Source organism: Peromyscus californicus, unplaced genomic scaffold (assembly GCF_007827085.1).
Source record: "Peromyscus californicus insignis strain IS unplaced genomic scaffold, ASM782708v3 Scaffold_1__1_contigs__length_55948999, whole genome shotgun sequence".
NCBI classification, from domain to species: Eukaryota; Metazoa; Chordata; class Mammalia; order Rodentia; family Cricetidae; genus Peromyscus; species Peromyscus californicus.
In genome coordinates, this window is record NW_026294492.1 from 55,014,719 (window position 1) to 55,026,601 (window position 11,883).

The 11,883-nt window shown below is 52.8% G+C and overlaps 1 long non-coding RNA gene across 4 annotated transcripts; it reads left to right on the forward strand.

The window, feature by feature from the left end:
• Positions 1-1,812: 1,812 nt before the first annotated feature.
• Positions 1,813-8,290, forward strand: LOC128116024 (uncharacterized). 4 transcript variants are annotated; one of them, XR_008220345.1, is made up of 5 exons: positions 1,813-2,116; positions 4,045-4,114; positions 4,247-4,387; positions 4,868-5,004; positions 7,487-8,290. It is a non-coding gene; the product is annotated as an uncharacterized LOC128116024 (long non-coding RNA). The 4 variants fall into 4 exon arrangements; XR_008220347.1 differs by having other exon boundaries at positions 1,813-2,034; XR_008220346.1 differs by lacking the exon at positions 4,247-4,387.
• The last annotated feature ends 3,593 nt before the right edge of the window (positions 8,291-11,883 follow it).

Below are 11,883 nucleotides of genomic sequence, written 5' to 3' on the forward strand. Positions count from 1 at the left end.
CTTTCCTTTTTCCTTTTTTCAGAGACAGGGTTTTTTGTGTAGCCCCGACTGTCTTGGATCTCACTCTGTAGCCCAGGCTGGCCTCGAACTCACAGAGATCTGCCTGGCACTGCCTCCCGAGGGCTGGAGTTAAGGGCGTGTGCCACCACTGCCCGGCTTTGACCTTTATGATTGATTTAGACTTATTTATTTCTGTGTGTGTATGAGTGTTTTGCCTGCATATGTCTGTGTACTGTGTGTGTGCCTGGTGTCTAAATAGGTCAGAAGAGGGCATCAGTTCCTCTGGAACTGGAGTTACAGATGGTTGTGAGCTGCCATGTGGGTGCGGGGAATCGAACCCGGGTCCTTGTGCTCTTGACCAAGGAGCCACCCTTCCAGCCCCCCCTTTCTTCCTTCCTTTACTTATTTATATACAGTCTCACCGCGTCCCCCAGGCTGGCCTCAAACACACAGAGATCCATCTGCCTCTTTCCCCCGGGTACTGCGGTCACATCTGGTAATCTGACTGAGGCTGGGCTGTGACATTCAGTGGGTGGAGCACTCTAGCTTCTCATGCAGAAAACCCAGGTTCCATCCTCAGCACGTGTGTGTGTGTGTGTGTGTGTGTGTGTGTGTGTGTGTGTGTGTGTGTGTGTGTCTGTGTTTGTATGTGTATGTGTGTGTGTATGTATATATATGTGTGTGTGTGTGTGTGTCTCTGTGTGTATGTGTGTGTCTGTGTGTGTGTGTGTCTGTGTGTGTGTATATGTGTGTGTCTCTGTGTATGTATGTGTATGTGTGTGTCTCTGTGTGTGTGTCTGTGTGTGTGTGTGGTGTGTGTGTATGTGTGTGTCTCTGTGTATGTGTATGTGTGTGTGTCTCTGTGTGTGTGTGTGTGTCTGTGTATGTGTATGTGTGTGTCCCGTGTGTGTGTGTATATATGTGTGTGTGTATGTGTGTGTCTGTGTGTATGTGTATGTGTGTGTGTCTCTGTGTGTGTCTGTGTGTGTGTATGTGTGTATGTGTGTGTCTCTGTGTGTGTGTCTGTGTGTGTCTGTGTGTGTGTGGTGTGTGTGTATGTGTGTGTCTCTGTGTATGTGTATGTGTGTGTGTCTCTGTGTGTGTGTGTGTGTCTGTGTATGTGTGTGTCCCTGTGTGTGTGTATATATGTGTGTGTGTGTATGTGTGTGTCTGTGTGTATGTGTGTGTCTGTGTGTGTCTGTGTGTGTCTGTGTGTGTGTGTATGTGTGTGTCTCTGTGTGTGTGTATGTGGTGTGTGTGTGTCTGTGTGTGTGTATGTGGTGTGTGTGTGTCTGTGTGTGTGTGTGCACACACGTGTGCACTCGAGCACCAACCCCCCTCAGCACTCCAGGGGTGAAGGCAGGCAGATCATGATCCCAGGTCGTCCTTGGCTGCAGGAGACCCTGTATCAAAACAAGGGACAGCAAGTCCAGACCTTTGGGTGCTGTGGAGAATCCTCTGCACTGTACAGATTGTCACTGGAACTGGTTTAATAAAACGCTGATGGCCAGTAGCCAGGCAGGAAGTGTAGGAATGCTGGGAAGAGGAAGCGGGGAGTCAGGGGTCGCCAGCCAGACACAGAGGGAGCAAGATGGGAATGCTGTGTGGAGAAAAGGTACCAAGCCACGTGGTGGCTAAACATCGATAAGAGCTGTGGGTTAACTTAAGTGTAAGAGCTAGTCAGTGATGAACCTGAGCTGCAGGACGAGCGTTCATGGCTAATATAAGCCTCTGTGATCATTTGGGAAGCAGCTGCTGGGTGTTTGGGAGCTGCTGGTGGGACAGAAACATCTGCCTACAGACGGGGTATGACCTCATTCCACAGTGTGTGCTCCACGGAGATGCCACCGTCCCCAGACAGTGGCTCCTTTGTGTGCTGTTCAGTGGTGTGGGAGGAACAGCCTGAGAGGGCCCTTGCTTAGAAGAAAGCCAAAGCCACACACTGCCTTCCTGGGACGGTGTTTGCGCCTGCATTCCAGTCAGCTCACCAGGTTTAGGTCATCGCCTCTGTTTATAACACACAGCAAATGGCAGGTTGTTGCAGAATATTACTTTAACTGTGTAGAGATGTGTTCCATTTCTTTATGCTGCAGAATATTACTTTAACTATGCAAAGGTGTGTTACATTTGTTGATACTGCATTTGTTTAACGATGTAAAGATGTGTTACTGGTTCACCTTGCCTGCCTAAGACACCTGATTGATCTAATAAAAAGCTGAACAGCCAGTAGCTAGGCAGAGGAGGGACAGGCAGGGCTGTCCAGTAGAGAGGAGGAGGGGGAGGTGGGGAGAGGAGGGGGGAGGGGAGGGGGAGGAGGGGAGGAGGAGGGGGGAGGGGGGAGGGGAGGGAGGAGGGGAGGACGAGGGGGAGGAAGGGGAGGGGGGAGGAGGGGGAGGACGAGGGGGAGGAAGGGGGAGGGGAGGAGGGGGAGGAAGGGGGGAGGGGGAGGAATCGGAATCTAGGCCTCAGGGAGGAGGAGAAAATGAGAAACTGAAGGAGACGCCCAGGGACAGACAGACAGACACAAGCAGCAGCAGAGTAGTACATACAGGAGGAAAGAAAGGCAAAAGGTCCCAAGGCAAATCACAGATGAAGAGAAACAGGTTAAATTAAGTTATAAGAGCTAGCAAGAATGCGCATAAGCTAAGGCCGAGCATTCCTAACTAATAAGTCTCTGTGTGATTTGGGGCTGACAGTCTGAAAAGGGGCTACAGCAGGTTGCTCTCTTTTCTTAAAAAAACAATTATTTTGGCTTCGTGTGCGTTGGTGTTTTTACCTGATGTGTGTCTGTGTGAGGGTCTCGGATCTGCTGTAACTGGAGTTACAGACAGGTGTGAGCTGACATGAGAGTGAGCCTGGGTCCTGTGCAGGAGCAGCCAGTGCTCCTAACCACTGAGCCTTCTCTCCCGCTCCACCCCCTTCCACCCCCCCCCCCCCCCCCCGCTTTTTTTTTTTTTTTTTTTTTTTTTTTACGGTTTTTCGAGACAGGGTTTCTCTGTGAAGCCCTGCCTGTCCTGGAACTCATTCTGTAGACCAGGCTGGCCTCAAACGCATAGAAATCCGCCTGCCTCTGCCTCGCAAGTGCTGGGATTAAAGGCATGCGCCACCCCCCCCCCCTTTTTTAAGAGAGAGAAAGTCTCACTCTGTAGACCAGGCTGATCTCGAACTCACAGAGATGCTTCTGCCTCCTGAGCTCTGGGATTAAAGGTGTGCGCCACCATCCGCCTTATTTTCAACCTTTTGACTTTGTCATGCTGACCAAGTGTTTTTGTGTCCTGTGTTTCCATTCTTCTTGGGCTATTCCTGCAGCGGAATTCCCAGACACTACAGTAATTATTTAGCTTTTTATTTTCATCTCTGTATGTGTGTACCTGTGCACCACAGAACAGTGTTGCAGAATTTAACTATGCAAAGGTGTGTTGCATTTGTTTAACTCTGTAAAGATGTGTTGCTGTGTTACCTTGCCTGCCTAAGGCACCTGATTGGTCTAATCAAAAGCTGAACAGCAGCCAATAGCTCGGCAGAGGAGGGACAGGTGGGCCTTCTGGGCAAGGAGTGTAAGTAGGAGGAGGAAATTAGCCAAAAGGGAAGAAAGAAAGAGACACCAGGTGTAACAGGCTTCCTTAGACCGCCAGCCCCCAAATCGTGACACGGAGACTAATTAATTATGAATGCCCGTCCTTAGCTTAGGCTTTTTTCTAGCTAGTTTTTTTTTAACTTAAATTATCCCATTTCTATTCATCTGTGTGTGGCCCTGAGGCTCGTTTACCTCATCCACTGCTGTCCATCCTGCTTTCAAGCTTCCTCTGTGTCTGGCTGACTGGCCTCCGGTTGGCTGGCGCCCTTTTCTCTGTGCCCGCCAGCCCCACCTGTCCCTCCTCTGCCGAGCTAGTGGCCGTTCAGCTTTTTATTAGACCAATCAGGTGCCTTAGTCAGGCAAGGTAAACCAGTAACACATCTTTACAGAGTTAAACAATTATTCTGCAACACAAACAGATGCAACACACCTTTACATAGTTAAACCAATATTCTGTTCCACAAAAGCCAGGGAGACGCCAGGGGCCAGCCAGACATGGAGGAAGCAGGAAAGTAGGACACACGGAATGAAAGAAAGGTAAAAAGCCCTGAGGCAGAACATAGATGAATAGAAACAAGTTAAATTAAGTTAAAAGAGCTAGTGGGACAAGCCCAAGCTAAGGCTGAGCACTCATAATTAATAGTAAGTCTCCATGTCTTTACATGGGAGCTGGTTGGTGGTCGTAAGAAAATTCCAACTACAGAATGGGGTGTCAGATCCCTGAGGCTGGAGTTACAGTGGTCGTGAGTCAGCACGTGGTTCTGGGAACCAGAAGGGTCCTCTTAGCACCGAACTGTCTCTCCAGACACGGTTTGTCCAAAGTCCCCTGCCAGCCTCACTCCCACGGGCCGGCCTCACTCCCACGGGCCGGCCTCACTCCCAGCAGCTCTTCGGAATTCTCGTTTCTGGTCCTGTCTGGAGCTGGGCGCTGAGTCCTGGTCCTGGGGCCACATGCTCAAGGCAGCACCTCTTTTTCCCAGACTGCCCTCCCTGTCACCCACTGCTCTGAGGAACAACAGGACAGTGCCAGGAGCCACACAGCCACCCCCGGTTGAGTCAGCCTGCCACCCACGCCAGGGCCCGTCCACTGTTCCCGTTTAGCTCACCCCTCACCTAGGCCAGGGCTCTCTCCTTAGGCCTTCTCCTCTCCCCTCTCCTCCCTCCCCAGGTCCTGCCTGCCCTGTCTTCCCACCCCCCTCATCTGCCATTCCTTCCTGCCCCCTGCCCTCCTATCCCTCCTGGGCCTGGCTCCGGTCACAGGCCCCAAGTCGCATCTCCTTTGGCTCATAGGTCATGGCATCGCTGTCCAACTTGGCAACTGGTGGCCCCTCGCCTCAGGACACCCTTCTGGTTGTTGAGACACCTGGCTCCTCCGTCCTCTGTTCTGTTCCAGAAACGCTGTGACAGCAGCTTGGTCTGGCAAGGAGGTGAGTGCCTGCTGGAGACGCAGAGCAGCTGCACAGGGGCGCCTCCTTTCCAGATGTGCAGGGCAGCGGGAGGACCAAGGCTCAGAGAAGGTTAAGTCAGGAGCCAGAGGACACAGGCAGGCCGGAGCCCAGCGTCCGCAAACCTGTGCGCCAGGAGGAACAGCCTCTTACTGGTGTGCATCCCAGCAGGGTGAGAGCAGCCTCAGGAAGAGCAGGACATGTGACAGACCCTCCCTGGCCCTGAATGGAACGACCCAGGTGGGAAGCCCTGACTACAATGGCCCCTGTGTACACACACCCACACCCACACCCACACCCCCCCCCCCACACACACACCCACACCCACACACCCACACACTCACACACCCACCCACACATCCACCCACACACCCACCCACACCCACACCCACACCCCCCCACACACACCCACACCCACACACCCACACACACATACATACACACACACACACACACTCACACCCACACCCACACCCACACACACACACACTCACACCCACACCCACACACACACACACACTCACACCCACACCCACACCCACACCCACACACACACACACTCACACACACACTCACCCCCCCCACACACACACCCCACACCCCCACTCACAGCTGACTGGTTTGGTTCTTTGTTCTCTTTGGAGACACATCCCTCTGTAGACCTAGCCGGCAGAGAACTGTCATGTATCCTAGTTTGGCCTAGAACTTACAGCCATCCTCCTGCCTCAGCTTCCCAACGCTGGGAAGATTGGTGTGCTCCTCTTGCCTGGTTCATGCGGAGATGGGGATGGAACCCAGGGCTTCAGGCACGCTCCGCTGGAGCCCTACCCACCCAGCCCTGGCCATACCTTTAATGCAATGCTTTCATTTCTGTTTTGTGAGGCAGGGTCTCTCTCTGTGCAGCCCTGCCTGGCCTGGAACTCGCTCTGTAGACCAGGCTGGCCTCAAACTCACAGAGATCCCCAGGGCTCTGCCTCCTGAGTGTCTATTTACTTATTTTTCTTAAAGATTTATTTTGTATACAGTGTTATGCCTGCAGGTCAGAAGAGAGAGCCAGACCTCATTACAGACAGTTGTGAGCCACCATGTGGGTGCTGGGAATTGAACTCAGGACCTCTGGAAGAGCAGCCAGTGCTCTTAACCTCTGAGCCATCTTGCCAGCCCCTATTTACTTACTTTACTCTTTTTTGTTTGTTTGTTTTTGTTTTTCGAGACGGGGTTTCTCTGTGTAGCCCCGGCTGTCCTGGATCTCACTGTAGCCCAGGCTGGACTCGAACTCACAGAGATCCTCCTGCCTCTGCCTCCAGAGTGCTGGGGTTTAAGGCGTGCGCCACCACCGCCAGCTATTTATATTACTCTTAATTACATATCTCTGTGTATATCTGCATGTGGGTTTATGCAGGTACAGCTACAGACCACACACGCTGGATCCCCCTGAAGCTGGAGTTACGGGTGTGTCCCCGACACAGGTGTATCACCTGAACTATGGCTCCTGCCTTGAATGTTTGACAGGGTCTTGCTAAGTGGCCCAGGCTGGCCTTAAGGTGATCCTCCTGTCTCTGCCTCTCAGTGTAGGGTTCCACGTGCACCAGTTTATGGCGCACACTCTCCCATTGGCTTCACACAAGGAAATAGGGCTTACCACAAGGGGACCAGGCCTGACAGAGAGGAGGGACCAGCCACAAGGGGACCAGGCCTGACAGAGAGGAGGGGCCAGCCATAAGGGGACCGGGCCTGACAACAGAGGGGGCCCGCTAGGGTGGGGAGAGGTCCAGAGAGGTTACTACCATCAAATGCATTCTGTGCATGGATGAGGATGCCACATCTGTGAGAGGCGAGACCCTCACTCCTCAGGAAAGCTAAGAGATGTCAGAGGGAAAGCCGGGTGGGTTCAGTCTGCGGGATCCCCCGTGGGCCTGGACAGAAGGCAGCCGCTGCTGGCTCACCCATGTGGCAAGGAACCACGGACTTCCTTCTCCGACTGCATCACCTCCCCGCTCTCCTTCGCCCACAGGCTGCCCTCCAGGCTTCCCAGAAGTCCCCCCGAAAATTCCCCATGCTCCTGGGGTCAGACAGTCTGCAACTTTCCAAGCCTAGGGTGAACCGAGAGCAGGATTGGCCAGGGCTTCCCGCTGGTCATGATTCTAGGATGATCCTGACCACACCTCATCCTGAAAATGGACCATCACTTAATTATGTCCTTTTCTCTTTTTCTTTTTCTCTCATTGGCCCTGTCTTCAGATTCATTTTTACTTTACTTTTTTTTTTTTTGGTTTTTCGAGACAGGGTTTCTCTGCGCACCCCTGGATGTCCGGAACTAGCTCTGTAGACCAGGCTGGCCTCAGACTCACAGTGATCCCCCTGCCTCTGCCTCCCGAGTGCCGGGATTAAAGGCCTGTGCAGCCACACCTGGCTTATTTTTACTTTTCGAATCGACCAGTTCTTCAATTCCCTTTTGTTACAGGCCCGATGTCTGACCCAATGACTGACGGCATTAGATCTGTATTGACGCTATGGGCATCTGTCGGTTGCTTCCTCTTTCGACAAGTTTTTCAGTTAGTCTCTTCCACAAGGGATAAAGCAGCAGCCTACACTCCTGTTACAGTCTGGAGAGATCGCTCAGTGGTTAGAGGTCCCAGGTTCAATTCCCCAGCACATGGTGACTCACAACTGTCTGTAACTCCAGTCCCAGGGAATCCAATGTTCTCTTTGCTCTCTGTGGGCAAACACACATACAAAATAAATAAATAGCTCAAAAAAAAAATCTAACCCAGTACTAATTCCAAGTGAAGTCGGGACTGAAACCTTCACCTCTTCCGTTCTGCAAACACCCTCGAGTGGACAGTCACTTCCTGCGTCGGATGCTCCCTCGCTGGCCAAGGGCCCTGGGAATGTTCCCCTCCAGAGCTGAATAATGGGACTAAAATGTAACACCTCCTACCACTCAAAACACAAGCCCTCTAACAGGCCCCAGTTAGCACATCCGACTCCATGGTGAACGTACCGTTCAGGTCCTAAACTCAGCAGGTAGACAGCACCCCCTGTCAAAATGAAAACACAGGCCTCATCCACCAAAGGCCACAGTTCTGGGACAGTCTCTGAATGTACTGACCTCGCTTTTTGGCTTCTGTGGTTCTGCTTCTGGCTAACTGTTCTTGCTAACGGAGGCATGTCACCCCAGGACATGGCTAAGGAAGGCTCAGGGCTACAGTGGGATCCTGAGCACCCAGTCACCAGCTGACTAATAAAGACTTGCTGTGGTCTTGAACCTGAGTCCGAGTGGACTTCTCTGGTGGACTCCCCACTCTTCCTCTTCGGCCAGCCTCGCATCTTGTTCTCCCGTGACGGTCCCAGTGTCGTCTGACTGGCTACACACTCTTTTAAGCTTTTGTAACAGGTAAAGCTTCGTTGATCATCAGAGATGGGTTAACTCACTCTAGATCCCTGTTTATTGTTGACCCAGATATAGCCCGTTCAAATCCTGCAGGGGTTCAGTTTCTAGTTTAATTTCTCTGGATTCAATGAGAGGTCGGAGGATCCAGATTTTGGCCTCTCAGCCCTGGGATCGGCTTTCTGCAGAGGAGGAGGCTGAAGGCCGGGATGTAGGGCGCATCTAACTGAACCAGCGTGCAGCTCCCACGTCCACGGTAACACCAGTCCCAGGAACAACGCAGAGAAGTCGCCATTTGCTCCTCTGACTTGGGATATTCGGGACATGGGAATTGGCTCCAAGGGCGCTCACTGGGTGAGAGAATCTATCCCCCTGTCATGTGAGACAGGAAGATTAATTCACACTCCATCCTGAGAAAAAAGCAGGTTCCATTGTGCTGGTCCACACAGCCAGGAGCAGCAGCCACACACTCCAGCAAGTCTCATTTCCCTGTGGGTCCTCATCCTGAATCAGGGCCAGCTCGTAATTTGCTCCATCGGTCCTGTGTCACATCCCCGGGGAAAGGACCTTGATAAGCAAACTTAGCAACCGCTTCTGCTGCCTCACGCCGACCGGGTCATTTGACTCACCTCACCCACAGTCGGCCTTGTGTCTCTCGGAGGTCTCCAATCCCTTATCCCACTGGCGTTTCCCTCTTGAATCCTGCAAGGGTTGAGGTCCTCCTTGGCTCCCCAGGGCATGTTCAGTAGCTGTTTGCTGAAGGCCTGACACAGACAGGAGCTGGCCAAGCAGATCCGGTCACCTCCACCGGTCCTGGTGGTGACTGTGAACAGGACCACATCATGGGGACCTCGTCTGGGGCCTAGAGACCCTTTAGGGTATTGATCTTTAGGTGAGAGGTTTATTCTGACACAGGCTGTGGTCCGTCAGACCACTCAGGAGTCCCTGGCAGCTAGGGTCTCGGGATTTGGGGGGGGCAGAAAGATTTATGGGCTCACTAAGGGCCTTTTGTTTCTGGGTCTGCAGCTTCTAACCACAAAAGCACTGCTTTCGTTTCTTATTGTTTGTTTGTTTTTTCGAGACAGGGTTTCTCTGTGCAGCCCCGGCTGTCCTGGAACTCCCTCTATAGACCAGGCTGGCCTCGAACTCACAGAGATCCGCCTGCCTCTGCCTCCTGAGTGCTGCGATTAAAGGTGTGTGCCACCACCGCCCCGGCAAGGTGTGTCTTGGTGTTATATCCGGTTTTATCTATGTTGGGTGGGTGTTCGTTCCCCTCTTCGTTATTGCTGCCCTTTCTGGATCGGGGCAAGTGTGGTGGCTGTGGCGTTCCTGGTAGGGAAAGCTGCTGCAGTTGGCTGGTGACAGAAACCAATGGAGACGGACTAGGAGGAAGGCTGAGAAGTGCCCCAGAAAGGAACTAGGGAGACCCGGGGTCCACACGAATAGGGTTTCTGTACCCCAATAATAGGTTTCTCTGCCAATGCTGCAAGCCAGCTCAAGCCAAATTAAAAAGTAAAAGACCAGGTTCATTCTGGGCAAAGCAGCTCCTGGGTGACTCCTCCAGCCCCCAGAGATGGAGGCAGAAGGGGCAGGAAAACAATCACATGGCCAGTCTAAAGAGGGGCCTTAAATTCCCTGCAGGCGCTGGGGTGATGACGTGTCCACCGCAAGCCGGGTTTGTGCCCAATTATAACACTTTAGGTGGGGGCTGGGCAGCCGGCAGCCCCAGCCAGGAGTGCAGAGCTGGACTTCTTGGTGGTTTTTCTGAGAGGGTGGAGGAATGGGGCTTTCTCAGCTGGAAGTTCCAGCAGAAGACCCACCACGAGGAAGACGAAGCAGAATCCCAGGGAAGGGAGGTGTCTCAGTTAGGGTGTAAACTGCTGTGAAGAGACACCATGACCACAGCAACTCTTACAAAGGAAACTATTTATTTGGAGTGGCTGACAGTTCAGAGGTTTAGTCCATCATCATGGTGGGACATGGCGGCCTGCAGGCAGACGTGGTGCTGGAGAAGGAGCTGAGTCCTACATCTTGACTTGTGGGGCCACAGGAAGTGGTCTGACACAATGGGCGGTATCTTGAGCATTTTTATAGCTGTCCGTCCTCAGGGATCGTGAGCTGGTCCACTGGGAGTGGGGGAGCCGAAGCGGCGGACAGGGTTCAGAGGGCTGTGGATAGGAGGGGGACAGTCCTCCAGGAGACTCTGGTGAACCAGCTTGACGAGTATAGGAAATGTATAGGATGGGGAGGCCTGGGGACAGGCCCTGATTTGCATTAAGCGGCACACTCCTATCGTAAGGGTAGGCTGGTGACAGCAGGGTCCTGTAGTGAAGCTCCTAGTACAAATCCTAGCTGCCACGTGAGAAGCCGGAGAAAGGCATCTGGCAGGAAACTGTGCCATGGGTCAGGCTAGAGATAATCAGGCATCCAGGCTTAGGGACAGCTTCCAGAGGTCAGTCCTCCAGGCTGAGCCACACTCTCCAGATAAGGGCAGATAGGGAGCAGAAGTCTCGTGGGGGCAGGGAGTCCCTCAGGTTTGGAGCGAGCTGCCAGGCTATGGTAGACTGCAACCTCTGACCTCTGGGCCTCCCAACAACATGAGACCTCGAACCCGCCTCCTCAGGGACGCACTTCCTCCACAAGGCCACACCTCCTCATAGTGCCACTCTTTGGGGGCCAGTTCCTTTCAAACCACCACAGCAGGCGGGGTGAGAGGAGGGACTCCTGTTATGCCCAGATTGGGACCCCAAAGACAAACCACCACAGACCTTAGGTTCAGAATGCAATTAGCATGGTTTATTTCTGTTTACAAGCCGCGGACAGGGAAGCTCAATCCAAAGCACTCACTCTTAGTCGTGAGGCCAGGAGGAACTTGCTTTTTCTTTGTGTGGCTAGCTTTTTAAAGGTAAAATCCACAAGCCCTTCAGGGGGGTTGGGGGAGTTTTGCACGGGTGCAACTCGGATTGGTTTATCTTTATCTCTGTTCTCTTTTAATTGGGTGAGGGTATGTAACCTTTGAATCTACTGGTTGGTGGTTACAATTTATTACTTTGGGGGCAGTCCAGCACAAGTCCCAGGCTTTGTCCTTGAGCCACCATGGGGGCTGGCTGGCCAAGCACGTACTGCACATAACTCTAAGTTGGTGAGGGGCCCCAGAAAGTAAACATCTGGCTGAACTTTGAGCAGTCTTTTGTTCATGGCCCTCCCAGAAACTGCTTGCTCAAGTCTCAGGAAACTGAAATTGAGGCCTGATCTCTGAGAGGAGACTGAGCAGCCTGTTATGGCGTCTGCTTGGTCCTTTCAGTCCTATGGCCCGCACATGTATGTTCTCTCACAGCTGGGCCCTCCCCTCAGTGGTACGCATCCAGTTGGCCACTGGGAAGCCTCGCCGTGACCCCAACTGTGTTCCTAATATCCCATGATGCCCAGGTACTCAGGCTCTGACCGTTCATTACCACCAACGATGACAG